Source organism: Achroia grisella, unplaced genomic scaffold, assembly GCF_030625045.1.
Source record: "Achroia grisella isolate CSIRO2021 unplaced genomic scaffold, CSIRO_AGI_Agris_v1 utg402, whole genome shotgun sequence".
NCBI classification, from domain to species: Eukaryota; Metazoa; Arthropoda; class Insecta; order Lepidoptera; family Pyralidae; genus Achroia; species Achroia grisella.
In genome coordinates, this window is record NW_026712841.1 from 1,331,399 (window position 1) to 1,345,685 (window position 14,287).

The 14,287-nt window shown below is 30.8% G+C and overlaps 1 protein-coding gene across 1 annotated transcript in view; it reads left to right on the forward strand.

Annotated features, from left to right (window-relative positions):
* Positions 1-14,287, forward strand: part of LOC131844505 (uncharacterized) — a 54,967-nt gene that overhangs the window by 591 nt on the left and 40,089 nt on the right. The window lies entirely within an intron of this gene.

Genomic DNA, 14,287 nt, shown 5'->3' on the forward strand with positions numbered 1-14,287 from the left:
TGAAAAATGAAGAAAATGGAATATGATTTTCTTACATAAATACTGGATAGTGTTTGTTTTCCTTCTCCATCACGCTTAATAAAAGAAGATATGGTAGAATCGTTTTACAAAGATCAAACTCCAATTGAGGTGGTGATGGGACAGAGTCTGTAGAGAGAAAGATGTCAGTGATTGAGTACATCGTTAGGGCGTCTAAGAGTATACCGCGTGACCCGTTTCACTGGTTATACGATTATATGCGTGTATCGATCCACTTGGACAAGTCACGTTTCTTAATCTGAAAGAAGCAAGAGGTTAGAACGAGATGCTGTTGGTGGTTGTAATGTCAGGGCATGATTAATGGATTGCTGATATGTTAAATTGTCAGAGACGAGTGCAATTGACAGTCGACTGTGGTTGAATCATCGTTTAGCTCTAGCATGCTATTATTATAGATGATGAGACTCAGTGTGTACTTTCATGATGTAAATAATTTTTCAAGTTTCTATATTATTAAGTAGGTTCTTCCAAAATAGTTTTTAGTAGATTTGGATTAATTATATGGCAAAGAAGGCAATGAATATAATAAAATTTGTTTCGATGTAAAAAAGAAACGAAAATAACAAGAGTTTTCGGTATATAGACATTCACATCGCACAGCTATTGTAACGAACTCCTTTGATAGGTTCTTATATTATTTTTGAATATTTTAATCACATTTTTTTTGTCATATTCTTTTTGTATCAGTTTATTATATATCGCTGCCGTATTAGTCGCATTTTTTTTATGTCCGTATTTTACCTCATAAAACCCTCAATACCTCTCATCAGGTACATCACCACATACCTCCATTTCAGCTATTATAGAACCCCTGAACGTTATGTAGATATGTGTTGATCAATTATATAATATACTTTTCTTTATAATACAAATGTGACAATTTCTTCAATATTTATTAAGATGTTTATGGCCTGTTTCGCGTAAACCTGTCTAAACTATGGTTTACCCCCTAGATACTGTCTCCGGAAGTGTATAAGGAAAAATAAAGATGGTCCTACAAAACTTCACTGACATAGTTGTGGCTTTAGTCTTAGGTCGCTGTAATTTTTTTCAATGTACGAGAGGGTAATGTTAAAAATATATAAGCACACCTATAAACCGAAACGAATCCTTACTCAAAACTACATTGCGCAGACATGATAGAATATTTTAAGTGTCAATATCATCTTCATAGTTCGTCTGTCAGTAAATTAACTATATGATCTATATACCTGCCCAATGTAGAAGTAACTTGTGATCTGTAGTATAGGAAGAACATAATATTAGACATGTATATAGAAGTGAGTAACTGATAATTACAGTAGTAATAATAATCAGATTTACAAAATCTACTTCATCCATCAAATAGCATATTATTAGAAATGATTTCTGAAAACAGTATTATTTCACCATTAATTTAATATCAAGATAACGATTTTTTTAGATAGTGCCCTTAAATAAATAATTAAAATTATTTAATAATCTAACACATAGAAGTCAAATAAAAAAGATTGATCATTCTAGCTTCAAAAAAGATGAATTTTAATACAGAATTCCATACTACTCAATCAACATCCTAGAAAATAAGTTTCAGGCTTCTAGCTTTGAAAATAACAATAATTCCATATAATCTTTCATTTCCTTTTCAAGCCCTTACAATCATTTTTCGTTATTTATGTATATTTAATGAACAGGCTAAAATATAAATCTCAAGCTTTCAAAATGACAATACTTCCATACTACCATTCATGTCCCTTATCAACCCTTTAAAACTTTTTATCTATTTATATTTTATCAGCCTAAAAAGTTGATACATCCATACAATCTTTCATATCCCCTTTCGACCCCTTACAACCCTTTCTTCTTAATTTATATTTATTCAATAGGCTTATAAATAGGTTTCTAGCTTCTAGCTTTAAAAATGACGATACTGTCATGCAATCTTTCATATCCCCTTTTAATCCCCTCACAACCCTTTTTTATTTCCATTTTCAGAGTCTAGACATCTGTGTACCAAATTTTATTTTAGTAGTTTAAATATATAATTATAAATAAATAAACAAAAACAATGATTTTACGTACTTTACCACTAGTCATTTAAATACCACATCATCTTGATATTAAATTAAATGTTAACTTCTACCGTTAACATTCTCCTGTCATATAGAACTGTACAATAAATTGACTCTCTTTTACCTAAACCAGCTGATGATATTATATTAAAACTTTAACACACAAATAAAGGTTTACAGGGTGGACCACCTTTAGGGATTTTCTCCAAGTTAATCATAGGGGCAAACAGGGATATCTTACTGTTTTTGGTTGATGAATTTCTTGATTTTTGGAAGATGAAATATTGAGAAGACATCTCATTAAATTCACCAACGTTTATATTATATATCAACATGTTTGAGACATGCCATTAACCATAGTTTGACGTGCTCATACTAAGGATATAACTTTTTTATTTGTACTACATTTTTATGTATGACACAGGTACCTCCATTGTTCTACGACCATGCATAAAATGAAACAAGTTTTGTGAGTTACACATTTTTCTCATACAATATAGCATGAGCTTTGTTCCAAGTGCCACTGTTTGGTAAATTACCCTTGTACGTGGAGTTAAAAACAAGTATATTGTAGTGTTCTACAGAAATTATCATGTCCCTCGATATTTAACACTATTCAACTAAGAATTTTGATGTATTGGAATGACAAATAACCTTACAGACCATCAGATTTTAATCGGTAACCTTCGTCTAAATACATGATCAGGACATACTTGCTCTATCTATTGCTCTACTGCCGTATTAGCAATGTATATATATACATGACACATGACACTTTTAACTAGTTTGTCAATAAATCTAAAAGGTTTTTTTTTATTTAATTTTGGCCCGGATTTTAATTTCCAGGATTTATTGGACACATTTCTTACTTCTTACGGACTACTTAGGAATATAATTTAAGGAGTTATACTTATACATTGGTTCTACTTTAAACTATTTCCACTTTTTACATCTTTTCTTATACATTTTTATTTTCTAACGCTATTTATTATACTAGTGCTTATTATATCCTTATTTTCTATCTTTACTTATATATCTACTAGCTGTATATATCTATTAGATAGGTATAGGTTAAAAATATTAAGAATCGTTATAAACATTAAATTCATAATATCGTACATATATTTTTCTTCAGTCTGAAATCATAAAGGAGGTAGAGGACGATTGACAAATATACCTAAGCTAAGTTAGAGTCTTATATCCAAAGCTTGCGTTGAAACTGTGTTTCGATTGAAGAGGCATGATATCTTAGTCCTCCAGAATGGCAACGCATGATTGAAATCACGGACCTTACATGATAATGCAATGTCCGCAATTGGCGTATCTAGCCCATCAGGTGGGCCATCTACTGTTTTACATTACAAAAAATCATGTTCATATAATGTGCAATTACACATACCTATATAGTGGTATCTAGTCATTTGGATCGCTCGTTAGAGTTTATCCCGAGCTAGCGTGTCGCTAACCATTTCCCGTCTCCAAGATGTCACCTGCAGAAACTGAAAGCTTTCAAACATTTGCCACTTCGTTAACTCTCATTTTTATGTCGGTAATGCACTGTGCACTGTGGAAAATAATGAAGTTAAATTACAGCCTGTTTATGGTTTGCTTTTGCCAGTTGTTTTAATGGAATTGGTTAGGCATCTAATTAGTTAATTAAAAATCAAAGTAATACTACTATATATATTATGTGTAACCAATTAAAAGAAATACCTGCAAAACGTCATCATTATAGTAATGACAATAGCGTTTTACTAACTGCAAAAATTTCGTAGCCTGATATGGTTTCAAGCATATACTTACTAATATTATGGACGTGCAATTTTATTAAGATGCATGGACATTTGGAACTTTTTGACGCAAAAAGTATACGGATAGGAATTAGATACGCTACACAGATAGCGCTGGCAACGCCTCGAGATATAGGTAGAGTGCTAGAACAGAGTTATTAATTAACACATGAAACTAGCAAGAACTTGTATCTCATGAAGGTGGTATATAATTAAAATCATAGTATATAGTTATTTCATCTAAACATTTTGTATTGATTTGTGCCTTCGTAAAACAATTTTTGTTTCTATATGTTTAACAGTGTAGTATATTATGTATAGTGTTTTATGTGAATTTGAAATAGTTGGTGTTTATGTGAACTTTACTTGCCATTGCCGGTCATGAATGATTAATTTTATTAGAATAATTTATTAAATCTCGTTATCTCTCTGCCAATTCATTGCTATTACTAATTCATGAAGGTTTAGTACTTAAGGTACTTGATCTACTTTTCTAACATTATCTGACATCACCGATGCGTATTTTTTTTATATCGTTAGTCATATATATGAATGCACGATATACATAACATTATCATATAATATCTATGGTGCTTCTTATGAGTTTGATTTCTGATGAACTCAGATGATGGTTCCATACCCTGTAATTTTACTGCCTTATCTCACTCTTTATTTCAAACACATCTTCCAAAGCAAGGTGCTTGGCGTCTGAAATAGACGAGATAAAGATTCTCAGACATATTACTTTGTATATAGCCTACAATGTACACATTAATATCTGATATTTTTTTATATATTCACTCTTTGTTGCATCAGAAGTAAATAACAAAGACTATAAATTAGAGTATTAAGATACAAAAGGCGGTCTTATCACATAAGCTTCGAGACAACCTTTGGATAGAGGAAAGAAGACACAACGTAGGAAGCGCAAGAAAAGTCTAGAGAAATAAAAAAGCGGCATAGTAATATCAAATGAAAATAATGATATTTAACATATATTTTTATTTACACTTTATTTATTTACAAAGCATTAAGTACAAAGTAATTATGTAACACATAGTGAGAAACAAGCGAAGAGGGATAAAGGACAGTAGAATAAGAATAATTTATTTGGAGAGGTAGTAAGATTTAACAGAGTTCTCGAAAAATTATATAAAATGTGCTATGTAGTTTGTTTTAGTTTATGTCAACAACATATTGTGCCTACCTACACTTTGTTAATCAACAAATATATAATTAGATACACTTCTCTTTATATGAGAGTCTACTTTGGTTTAATTCTAGCTATGAAATAGATTGTGAGTCGTAAGTCACTTGCACTAATAAAAGTTGAAATCTAATACTAAGAAGTTAAACCCTTTATACTAAACCTTTCACGTTTATATAAAGTGTTCAATTTCCCACTTTGCTTTGGGAATGTTGCTCAGTTTTAGAGTACTAATAATTTCACGACTGACCCCATATAAGTATGGGAACAATGAAGTTCACAAAGATTAAAACTACATATTTATTCTTATTCAGTATCGCGTGTATGTTTTATCACATACAAAAGCTTTTACTCTACGATAACATTATTTTCAGCATTTTAAGAAAAGATGGACAGATAAGCAGATTTACCTATCTATTTATATGTGCTGAATTTGTAATGTTTGTTTCCATTTTAGTCATGCCAAGAAGATACTTGAAACAATCTCAGTGAGATAAACAGATATTTAATCAGTGCCTTTTGTCGTGCTGATATGTAGGTGCATTAATATATACACATTTTTGGAACTACCCTAACAATTTTGTTGAAATACGCAAAGAAGGATTTAGGGTTTATTGGGTCGAGAATTCGAGCAAACACGGAACGGTTTTCGGAAAACTTGTTTTTGTTAAGCTTTAATAGGAAAATCAGATAATTTACAAAGGGTGGACGAAATAGATTAAAATGAGCTCACAACGCTTAGAATGAATGTTTCTACTATAATTTTCCACAGTGATCTGTTGTGTCAATGGATATACCTACTTGAAAACTAAATTTATTAGTAGTGTGTAAATAACAATTTAATTTTTGTCATGCAATTGTGCGTTGCCATGCATACATACACATCCGTAAACAATTACACTCTTTTTTTGTCTATGGAATGATAAAAAATGCAATAATATTAATAATATTTTGTATAACTGTGTCTTTTGAATGAATTAGTCATTCAGCTTAGCTTCATATTAAATGGCCAAAAAATTAAATATTAATTTTTCCATTACAAAAGATGGTCTTTTCGCATAAGTAATGTCTTCTAGACAACCTTCTAGTTAAGGAGCAGAATGGTCTAGACCAGAAAATAAAAAATAATAGTTTTACTTACGCTTTATACATATATATAAATAATTAATAATGATGGAATGGTGCACCCGCCAGCCATTTTACGTGGAGGATTAGCCCATCTTGGCAAATTCCAATTTACCACGATGTAACCTAACCTACCTTCACAGGGGGCACCGCGTGGAGCTTTTAAACATCAGATTATTTACTCTACATATAGGTATATATATATTCACTCAATTTAATAGTAGAGTAAATAATCTGATATTTAAAATAATAAAAACGTGCCATTCATACGGTTCAGTGGGAAGTCAAAATTTATTGACAGAGAAATTCTAGAAATTCAATTAAGTACATATTTTAATCTTTGTTGTGCAAAGATAATTTACTTTTTATTTATTTCTAAAAAGAAACTGTGGTCTATAAATACTTTATTAGAACCTAAGTTTTATACCGGTATGGGAGCAGAATATTATAATAAAACGTTTTGAATAGTTTGCAACTACCTTTTATTAAATTTAAAAGTTTCATTAAAGTACACCCACTGAGCAAAGTCTATTAGACACAAAACAATTACTTAAATAACAAACTTGTTATTAATAGGTATAGTTTGCCGGGTCTTAACAAGAATGACTTAATATTAAATCAAGTATTTTCCTAATTTACTAATCACTGTTTAATGAGTCAAAGGCAAAATAGGTTTACAAATACAAATTAAGAAACCGGAAGTCAAATCAGTATCAGGAAAAAGACAATCAGTATTCTCAATATATGTATTTAAGAGGAATAGCGGCTAAGTACATATAGGCTATGTTTTATATAAAAATAAAGTAGACGATGTCGCGGGTAACAGCCAGTTATCAAAAATTTTATTTAGAAAATGTTCAGAATAAAATGTACGTACGTACGTTGTAATAATTATAATTGTAATTCTAAACATTCTTTTTTGTCTATTTCTACATGGTGTACGTAGAAATAACGTCGTACCGGTAAACGCTACAAAATTATTATTTATAATAGAATAGTTTATTACCCGTACATCTATAATGATATTATAAAAGTATAGGCTCTTATTTATCTCAAATAGGCATATAAAGTCACGTATTTACAATAAAAGATCTAATTTGTACAAGATATTGATGCTTCTGTTATAACTGTCATCGCCGCACTACACCAGGCATCAGAGCAACCGATGGCGACAGCTGGTCGACAAGATCGTGAGTCGCCATCCTTAGCAGGGAGGGAACGATCAAGAAGAAGATTGATGCTTCACTCTGACCTATATAGTCGTTTAAGTTTTAATTAGGACTAGCTCAATCCGTGATTATGTACCCGTTTAACTTTTTTGTTTGTAAACCGATTGGAATAAAACAACACTGAAATATAAGCCAAGCTTACCCCAATACATTAGTAAAAACAACAATCGAATCGGTTAAGCCGTTATTGAGATAAGCGCTGCCAAACGTACAGACAAACAGATAAAAATTCTAACAATGGTTTTGGATTCTATTACATTGATGAAATCCTCTCAATATTAGGTTTTGTCATTTATTTTTCATGGACAGACAGCGATCAGTTACATTTATCATTGTACGTGTAGAAAATCAGTGTTGACTGTAATTTTATAACACATATCTAATGCAGGTTCCTATTAAGGTGGGTATTTATAACGCGCGCGGGGAACCTTAATCATAGTGGTAATTGGCGTTTAATCGATCCCTAGGTATTCGCACTCCTAATAAAATTCATTGCGCTTTACGGAGCGTAATTTATTACTCTATGTCACAACGAAGTTTTGTACGAACGTGTGCGTACAGAATAATATTATTGTCCCTAATTTAAAAGGTATTGGAGCATGCATACGTAACCTAATCTAATTAATGTAAAAAATATTTGTGTGCTAATTTCAAACTTAGTATATATTTTAGTAGTTTTATTGCTGTATACATACATTTATATATGAAACATTTTTAATGCTTCTTAATGTTAAATAGAAATATACTTATATGGATGATAACGCAATAACGATAGTTACATTAACCAAAAATAAAACGATATTCTTTTGGGACTTCATACGCGTTGGATTAGGCATAATAAAATAATTTATAACTTCTTTGTGGAATAAAAAGATACGACAATGTTACGGGAACTTTGCTAAATACGTCAGTGAATACGTATTCAGGTCTTTTTTAAGTTTAGTGTGCTCTAATAAGCGTTATGCACAAAAAAACAAGTAAATAAAAAACAATTTCATGACTTTTAAAATAAGTACACGTATTAGTTTTTTTTTAAATATGTAATGCACAGACACGGTTTGTTTACAATTTTATTAAGTGTATGATATTTCTGTTTTTGTTTGTTAATATGTGAAATTACAGGTGTGATTCGAGCATTAATATAATGAGACGGGATCTTGGGAGGGTGCGCTTCACATGGTACGCTGTAATCACGAACTTGATAATTCGTATGATGTGCTTATGAGAAATATTCTTCATGTTTTTCAACCCTATTCGTATAGGAGGAAGTTTGCAATTCCTCTGTTTGTTTGCATGTGAAATTATGTCTTTACTAATTCTGAATTAATTTTGATGATGCTTTTTAATCAAATGAGTTTAGTCTCGTGTTCGTTTCATACCAATAACATCACCATTGAAGTTATTTATTCCTTAAATCACAAAATTTTCAATTACAAGACAGTGTTTGTATTATTTACAAGATATATGTTTCCTATTTTTTATTAGGTATCATAAAGTGATTTTTATTTTTTATGATTTTCGACAAACACTACAATAGAGTTTTGAATATTTTTTATAAATTGACACGATAGGTTCTTATTTGTGCTTTTAACTAATACGTAAAGTGCTAATAACCTCTTTAAGGATACAATAATGACATTACAATGGACCGGTAGATAAATTAAGTACCCTCGTATCCTACGCATACAAATTACTTCAGTAAGTACACACACCATATGAATAAACTGTTAACATTTTAATTTTTAATACGCAACTGCTTTTTATCCCTGTGTACATAATAGGTGATTTTGGTTAATTGTTTTACAACAAATATTTTGTTACTTTGGCATAGTAATTTTACAGTGAAACTAGCAGTTTAAGACGGTTTCACTCATGAAAGTCTTTGCTGATGCTATAGGAATTTAAAAAAATTACTTACGACCAAGGATGCCTACATGGTAAACTGTGTATGGTCAAAATGGTATATATTTTTTATGTGGAATCGGTTGCCTATTAATAGGGCAGTCAGCTAGGGGAAACCCATACTACTTTGCTCGCACGAATACATTATATTTCGTTCCTATGGGAATTTCGAGACATTCATTCTTAAGTCTTCATAATATGAACGAATGTCCATTTATGGAGTGTCATTTTGTAAAACGCAACGGTTACATAATGACGAAAATTTATTGTAGTTTCAATTAAATTATATAATCAACGTTCACTTTAATACAAACACATTTACTGTCTATAAATGGAGAGTTTTTAACCTATGAAAGATTACCTGCAGTTTTTTTACAAATTTACAAAATGATCATGATTACATTAAACTAAATGTTTACTGGACAATATATTTTATTATTATCTAGTTAACTAGTCTATGTCTGGCATCAATCAAATACAGCCATGCGGCGGACGCGATGGCAGACTAGAAAGTGTCTCAGTAGCAAATATCTTGAAAGCAAAGTACGTTCGATGCCGGCTCGAGAATGAAGTTTCATTCAAAAACACGCCTGTATCGAGGTTAAGTATCTGTGCGCAGGCGTGTAAACACCGCATGCGCGCTACGTTTCTTCTCGCAATGATTTCGTAGACCATTCGTAGCAATTTGATTTTTATATTTTACGCAAATTTTGCGTCATTGATAAAATTTTGCTGTTAACTTGCAGAATAAAATTTGTTAAAATAGCCTGTAGACATCTAATATTTTTTTTACTTTATATGTGATTTTATAATATACAGTTTAGTCAACTAAATATTGCTTTACATTTATGAGTAACTAATTATAGACGTAATATTTTTATACTTATATACATATCTAACGAAATATAGTTAACAGCGATTAAATGTAGAGAATAGTTCGATTTAAAACCATTATGAATATGTTGATATATAATTAATGTAATATCAATGAACGTTTTCATTACACTAATTTTGTAGACATGTATTTACTTTGTAGGTATACGGGTTATTATAAACAACTGTTTTTTTTAATATTCTCAAATACTTAATACTCCGTGGAGTAGTGTTGTAATATGAGACAAAGGGAACAAAAGGTAGTAAAATTACGGGTTCAAGCCAGTCAGGCGTACGGTTCCGTGAAACCTTCATTAAAATCTGCGCTTATGTAATTAGATACACTTAAACTTGGCACGATTTCACAATGCTCACGAATTATCCAAATATCCATTAATAGTAATATGTACGTACAAATACATACATAGGTACTGAATTCTATAACCGTAGCAAGCTCTACAACGGATTCATTAGTTTATTAATATTTATACTTTGCTTGTTTATTTAATCAAATTAAAAAAGTTGTATAATGTTTGTATATTTTTTTAATAAGTGTTAGTCTTAAATCTTTCCTAGTTTCATATTCATATATTTTTAATGTTTATTTAATATCTATATATTTTTTATATAGAAATACATATATTTGTGTATTATAGATTAATGTATTAATCCTGCACAAACTTGTACATGTGTTCTTTGTCTTGCCAATATACTTGGTCCGTTTTTTTATTACTTTTACCAATTTAACACATGAAGATTAAATAAACTTTATTACTACTGCGTTAAAATGTATACTAGAGTAAACAAAACGTGTTCTATGGTCAAGCTCATTGAATAGAAATGTAGCACAAGATCACATCGAATCGATTTAAAAAGGTGATTGAACGTAACAGACAGTTGTGCAGGTATTGGATGTGACTGTAAGGACACACCTACGGGCATTCGTTTAATGAATAGCGGCATATTGTTTCACCCTGTCTCGTGATTAGATATATTGTACTACTACTTCAATAATATTAATTATACTTGATTAAAAGGATTTTTTGTGATAACATGTGTGATTCCACATCCTGAAATGTTTATCAAATAGAAGTAAATTGTTCGCCTAACATTAATGTAGTCCCGTGAGCTGTACGTGCGTTCATTCAATTTATCCCAGTAACATAATAGAGAGAAAATAAACACTTTGGATGCTTGTGCCAAAAGAATTTAAGCGGGGAGTAGGGGTAAGAAAATTCGCATTTGTATGGCTCTGAAGTTAGCGCGTCGCGGTGCGACCGATTCTCCGCATGCAGGCGCGGCACGGCACCGAGCGCGAAACTGCTTGGCTCCCTGACCTACTTGCATTGCGACCCATATTTTTACACATATTTGGGAATTCTAATATCAGTTGTCATCGCCGTACGTGCTAAATAATATTAGAGATTTTTAAAAACTTCTACTCTTGTATAGTATTCTGTAAATTAAGTTAACACAATTGTAGACAATAAATTTGAATTTAGTAATTGATAATAAATTATCTACAATTGTGTTGGTTGTTTAAATACGACTTTGTAACACTAACTAAATACGTTGCGCCTGACTTGAATAAAACGTACGTTCGTAGTTTTTTCGATTATCGTTACGGTTATGTTTTTTTGGTTATATATTATACATTTAAACTCTCAAATAAATAATATGTACGTATGTATATTCTTGCAGAATTATATTTCTTTTAATTACAATTGGGTCAACACTTTTATTTGATACCCAAAATTAAATTTACATTCGTACAATTATGTAACTCAGGATCGACAGTACTTTCGAGACCTACTTGGATCTCGATACTAACCACAGATAACATATTATTACATAATACAAACTCACTAGAATGCTATAGAGCTGATTAAAAATTACATTGTCTGTGTATAAGTAGACACTCGACGCTTCATGTTAAATGTATTAACTTCATAGGTAGAGGGCCGAAGGTACAGAATTGAGAAGTTGCCTAACGTTCGCGTATGCAAACAAGCCCCGAGTGACTCTTTACCTTCAAGACGTGATGCTGTAAACTCGGTAGTCATTTAAGGTAGAGCTAACCTGTTAAAATTGTTTACTAGTTCACTGTTGAAAAGAATTCTGTCTATTGTTTACATATTATTTCATATACGTTCATAATATGACTATTCACCTAAATGGGGTTATGTGCATTATAAAATGTCTACAACATAGTAAACACAAGAAATAATAGATCGCAAATATCCAACGAGACGTCACTCAGAATATTTTTGTTAACTTAACGTAAATATTGTAGAGATTACTTAATAAAATAAAGTATTCTTGTTATTTTGTTTGGTAATTCTATACTTTATATATATATATCTCTATAAATTGTCTAGTTGCTTACAGTAAGCCTTCCATTATTCGGAACTAAATGGCCAATAACAGTGCGCATATTTTTAAGGTGTCATTTAATTTAATATTTAATGTTTTAAATTTAATCATTCATTTTATATTTAAAATTTACTTTCACTCGATTTTTATGTAGTCATTGAAGTTATACGCTTACTTAATATTGTAAACTCGAAAGTTTGTGAATCTGTATTGTAACGTTAGTAACTCTTTCACGCAAATGTTACTAAACGGTATTTGACGAAATTTTACAGTAATATAGCTTATAGATCAGAAAATATATAGACTATAATTAAAAAAATATTATATGTAAATTGTGAGGACTATAATGATAAATGTTAAGTAACTCTGAAAAAAATCTCCCATCTGGGAGCCATTCTAGAGTGCGCTGCAAAAACTGTTCGAGTTACACGAATATATTGTAATGTGAAAATGTATCTCTTAAATAGATCTACAGAAAAAGTCCGCGACAGCATATCTTCTATCTTTCATGTGAAAACCATTATATCCCAAATAGTGAATACATATGAACATACTTAATTTTTATACTGTAATAATAATGTGTAAATTACAGCAGTATTTTTTTTTAAAGTACATTTCAATAAGTAGTGTATTATTATATTACACAGCACATGATTCAGTTTAAAAGTTACGAGGATGATCAATTCCTAGAGACACGAGCAATATTCATTTTGCGAGTTGTCACGTAATCGAAACAAAACTGTGGGGTATCAAAAAACATATTCAATTCTTATTTATAATGAATCCTAATAATATGATAAGAAGCCGTAATTGTATCGAGTGCGTCATGCACTTGATACAATTACCGCCTCTGCTTGTATAAAACCTACACTCCCAAAAATACACTTAAATTAACATACCATACGTGTGGAGGTAGGTAGAAGGAAATTAATTTTATATGTATCCTATAAAATATTTATTGTTACTTTTTTACGCAAGTACTGAACGGATTTAATCAAAACTTGATAATAATGTAGTTCTCCCAAAGTAAGTCTGTCTGTGTTAAGTCCTTAAGACTATACTGCAGAAGGTTGATGAATTTTGGAATAAATGTAGATGGGACTTCGCAAAAAAAAAATACAGAACTAATCACGTTAGGACCGATAGCAACGGCGCTGCAATGAGAAAAGTTGCATAAATGGGGAAAAAGTGATGCAGATGAAGTAGCGCGGGTCAACTAGTTCATTAATAATGCCCTAGGTATGTACTTACTTTTTACTGCTTTAGAGGTTTAATAAAAAAGATGCATAGTAAATGCGAAGGAGGGTAAGCTTTCAAGCGGAAGGCTATTTAATTAAAGGTTTAAAGGTATCCATTTAATATTTCCTCAGGCTATACTACAATCGTACACGCCGCCATAATCCGCTGATTGCGTTAAATTATTCGATTCAATCAACATGTTATCGCTTTATTTTGGATTCTGTTATTCTATCGTGTTATTAACTGAAGGTTTGTAAATATAAAGATATTAATTATACTTTATACTAATTGCAAATAATAGTCTTTCTTCAGCGGAATGACACAGGATACTTTTAGTCCAATTATGTAATTTTTTTAAAGACTATTCCTACTGTTTAATTTAGCTAACTACTTCAGTCGAAAAGAACTGGCATGAAACTAAACTACTTAGTACATTTTTTTCTTAATTTAAGTATATTG